Source organism: Choloepus didactylus, chromosome 16 (genome assembly GCF_015220235.1).
Source record: "Choloepus didactylus isolate mChoDid1 chromosome 16, mChoDid1.pri, whole genome shotgun sequence".
In the NCBI taxonomy this organism is placed as follows: domain Eukaryota; kingdom Metazoa; phylum Chordata; class Mammalia; order Pilosa; family Megalonychidae; genus Choloepus; species Choloepus didactylus.
In genome coordinates this window covers 36,507,490-36,512,433 of record NC_051322.1, presented here as the reverse complement: position 1 = coordinate 36,512,433, position 4,944 = coordinate 36,507,490, and the positions used below count along the sequence as shown (strand labels likewise).

At 35.0% G+C, this 4,944-nt stretch overlaps 1 pseudogene; it reads left to right on the top strand.

Annotated features, from left to right (window-relative positions):
• The first annotated feature begins 4,066 nt into the window (after window positions 1-4,066).
• Window positions 4,067-4,550, top strand: LOC119511547 (annotated as a pseudogene).
• Window positions 4,551-4,944: the final 394 nt, after the last annotated feature.

The window sequence follows — 4,944 nt, the reverse complement described above, 5'->3', positions numbered from 1 at the left end:
AGATAGACTTGCTCCAGCCAATTTTTCCAAAATTATTTTTTCTCTATTCCCTTCTAAGATACCCCTTGGATTTAGATTTGAAAGAGGCTTTCCCCAACTCTAGGGGGTAAGGTTTCTGGCAGTCACCATAGCAGAACAATTTGACATTGAAGAACTTAAAATCTTCAGGGGAAAATAAGATTAAAAGAGGCAATATGTACGGAAAACCTTTATAAATACATCTATCTTCCCACAAGTAAAACAATTAGACAGTATAATTTAAGAAAAATTAAAAAACAAGAAAATATCATTTTTAATAGAACTTTAAAAAGAATAGTGGGTAGAGTACCATGAATTTTTTTAACTATTATCTCTTAGCTCACTTGAAGCTTTTCATGATTGCCCCACAATTTCAAAGAGGCCCAAGTAATTGTTTTTATTTATTGTGAGTACTTACTCATGAAGGCAAGAGGCATTTTGTCTGCCTAATCCCCAGTGTGTTTTAGCTTTATTACTGGGCGGGGGGAGAGCAAGGTTCACGCCAGTACCTCAAGTTCCACGGTGAGCCCTAACTCCAGTCTTCCCAGGGTTCCCCTAGCACTTTCTCACCCTCCTCTCAAAAGCTAGTCACAGGGGGCTATAGTCAGACCAAATTTACCTCATTACCTTCCTTTCCCATTACCAAGGCTTTTTGCAGAAACTTAATTTTTTGACATTTGCTTTACCTCACTTTTCTATTAACAACCAGCAGTTTCCTTTTCCTCAAACTATACTCAAATAAATCACATTTTGTTTATACTGGAATAGAAAATTCCACAGTTGCCAAAAAGTTAGTCTGAAACAAATTCACATATATTATTTCATGGAAACTTATGGTTGGGATGATATATATTCACACACATATACATGTAGTCATTTCTGATGTGACTGTTTTATGTGATCATTCTTAAGCTAAAACAGTAAATATGGTGGGGAAAAACTAATTAAAAATTTTTGCATTCTCCTTGGAATTAGTGCATCACTAACCAATCAACACAAATACGAACTATATTTTTACAGATACGTAGGCAGTGTGGTACAATGAAATAAACACTGACAGGCAGGGAAAACATAAATAGTTTGTATTCAAATATTGACTCTACCAATTATTGCTGTGAACATGGATAACTTTCTTAAATTTGGTTAATAAACCCTAACCCACAGTAATTTTGTAATGATTAAATATATTACTTTTTTTACATGACCATAAATGAAAATGAGCCTCAACAGTTAACAGATACATAACTGGAGATTGGTCAAACTTTGCCAGGATGATATGGCTGTGGATATAGTTATAGAATGATTCTATTTTTTTAAAATGCAATTTTATTGAGATATATTCATATACCATAAAATCCATCCAAAGTATACAACCCATGGCTCACAGTACTATCACACAGTTGTGTATGTATCACCACAATCAATTTTAGAATGTTTTCATTACTCCAAAAATAAAAATTAAAAATAAAAATAGAAAAGAAAACCCAAACATCCCATACCCCTTATCTCCTCCATTGTCGACACCTAGTATTGGTGTGGTACATTTGTTACTGTTGATGAAATTGTATTAAAATATTACTAACTATAATTCATAGTTTGCAATAGGTACATTTTTCTAATATTCCCCTCTATTATTAACTCCTGGTAATAGTGTTGTATACCTGCTATAGTTCATGAAAGAACTTTTTTATATTTGTACAGTTAATCATTGTGTATCTCAAGAGTCATTGTATTATACATTCCCATGTGTTAACCTCCAGCTTTCCTTTTGGTGACATATGTGACTCTAAACTTCCCCTTTCCATCACACTCACACAAAATTCAGCACTGTTAATTATTCTCACAATAATGTGCTACCATCACCCCTGTCCATTTCCAAACATTTGAGTTCGAACTAGTTAAACATTCTGCACATATTATGCAACTACTCCCCATTCTTTAGCCTCATTCTATATCCTGGTAACTTATATTCTATATTTTCTGCTATGAGTTTACATATTATAATTAGCTCATATCGATAAGATCATACAATATTTTTCGCTTTGTGTATGTCTTATTTCATTTAATGTCCTCAAGGCTCATCCATGTTGTTGCATGTTTTGGGACTTCATTCCTTCTTACTGCTGAATAATATTCCATCATATGTATATACCACATTTTGTTTATCCATTCATCTGTTGATGGACACTTGGGTTGTTTCCATCTTTTGGCAATTGTGAATAATGCTGCTATGAACACCAGTGTGCAGATGTCTGTTCACATCCCAGCTGTCAGATCTAGTGGGATTGCTGGGTCATAAGGCAACTCTTTACTTAGCTTCCTGAAGGACCACCAAACCATCCTTCATAGTGGCTGTACCATTTTACATTCCCACACCAGCAGTAAATAAGTTGTTCCAGTTTCTCTACATCCTCTCCAACACTTGTAGTTTACTGTTTGTTTAATAGTGGCCATTCTAGTAGGTGGGAGGAGATATCTCATTGTGGTTTTAATTTGCATTTCCCTAATAACTAGTGAAATGGAGCATCTTTTTCATTTGTTTTTAATCATCTGTATTTCCTATTTGGAAAAAATGTCTATTCATGTCTTTTCCCTATTTTTCAATTGGATTGTTTGTCCTTTTATTGTTCAGTTATAGAATTTCTTTATATATTCTGCATATCAAACCCTTATCAGATTTGTGGTTTCCAAATATTTTCTCCCATTGAGTCAGTTGCCTTTTCACCTTTTTGACAAAGTTCTTTGAAGCACTAAAGAATTTGATTTTGAGGCATTCCCATTTATCTATTTTTTTCTTTTGTTGCTTGCGCTTTGGGTATAAAATCTAAGAAACTACCTCCTACCACTAGATCTTGAAGATGTTTCACTACATTTTCTCCTAGGAATTTTATGGTACTGGTTCTTATATGTAGGTCTTTGATCCATCTTGAGTTAAGTTTTGTATAGGGCATGAAATAAGGGTCCTCGTTCATTCTTTTTGTTATGAATATCCAGTTCTCCCAGCACCGTTTATTGAAGAGACTGTTCTGTCTCAGTTGAATGGACTTGGGAGCCTTATCAAAAATCAATTGACCATAGATCTGAGGGTCTGTTTCTGAACTCTCAATTTGATTCCATTGATCAATACATCCATCTTTATGCCAGTATCATGCTGTTTTGAACACTGTGGCTGTATAAGATGCTTTAAAGTTGGGAAGTGTGAGTCCTTCCATTTCATTGTTCTGTTTCTCAAGATGGCTATTCAAGACCCCTTTTCCTTCAATTAAATTTGATAACTAGCTTTTCCATTTCTGCAAAGTACGTTGTTGGTATTTTGATTGATATTGCATTGAAACTGTAGATCAATTTGGGTAGAATTGACATCTTAACAATATTTAGTTTTCCAATCCATGAACATGGAATGTCTTTCCATTTATTTAGGTCTTCTTTGATTTCTTTCAGCAACGTTTTGATTATATATATTTTTTGAACCAAAAGTTTTGGTTTCTAAAACTCCTGTTTCCCAGAGTTGTAGAGGCTTTTGTAGAATGCTGAATGCAAATCCTGAATTACTTTCCCAGGTTCATGGTCATTTTAGTGAAGAACACCCATGGATCAGATTATTAGATTCTGAATTAATGAAGGCTCAGATGGTTTCTCAAGTAGGGTTATGAAAATACTACTACTAATAATAATAAATAGAGTTTGGTATTCTCCATGGGGAAAAGCGGTTTTATTCATTTGGGTAACGGGGAGGTTGTGGAGGGAAGTAAAAGGTGGACGTAAATTATATTTCTTTCTTGCATCAACATAAAAAGCAATCCCAAGTGGATTATGAATTTATATGTTTTTAAAGCTATAAAAGTATTGGGATAAAATGTATGAGAATATTTTATCATCCTGTGGTACAGAATTGTCTTTTGAACACAAAATCAGAAGCCATTAAAAAGATAGACAAATATTATTACACACAAATTTTAAAATTTGTACAGCAAAACACAAAAAACAAGGTTAAGGGCAAATATTCAAATATAAAAAGGATGTGCACAGCTGGCAGCCTTAGAAGCTGTTGTGACTTTATGAGCGGGCACTGTGCCACTCACTTCAAGTCTTGGTGCATCCATAGGGATAAATACTGGTACTTTTCCTGTTTGATGAGAACTCAGTTTGAAGAACATAAGAATGAGAAGGATATGGTAAAGGCCATAGGGAGGCAGAGGAGGAATTCTGGCACAATCAGAATCCATAGCCATATGTTGTACCAGATTCTCCTAGGGGTACCTCTTATGACAGGTATGAGTGTTACAAGGTTCCCAAATGGTGCTTAATGACTGGCATCCTTCCGAGAAGGCAATGTGCCCTGATTACTTTGCCAAGAGAGAGCAGTAGAAGAAAGTGAGAATCGAACGCTGGGAGCAAGAGGTTAAGAAGCTGCAGAGGAAACCCTGTCTGGTGGTCCCAAGAGTGATGCTTTGCACCCTGCCCAGAAGGCAGGTGAGTTGCTGCACATATGGTGGCACGTTGTGACCAGGCCTCAGGAGCGGCCTCTGTAGAGGCAGATACCTCACTGTTCACATTTGCAAGTGAAATAAGTTACAGAATATATACACACTTGTCCTAATAAAAAACTAAACCTGGAAAAAAACAAAGGATCTGTACAAATCTTTAAGGCAAATTTTAAAAAGCCAAAAAAGAAAAAGAAAAAGAGAAAGAGAAACAGCTCAGAGGGAAAAGAGGCAATGCATATAAAAAGCAATTTACAGTACTAGAAATGCAAAGGCCCATATTGGGAAGAAACAACCTAATTGATAATTGGGAAATGAAGATTAGAACAGCAATTAAATATGGTATTAATGATTTTGTATTACTTAAATTACAGAAGAAATAAATGCTCATCCAAAATATACTTTTTATTTCTTCCCCAGAGGTAACTACTTGTTCAACTAT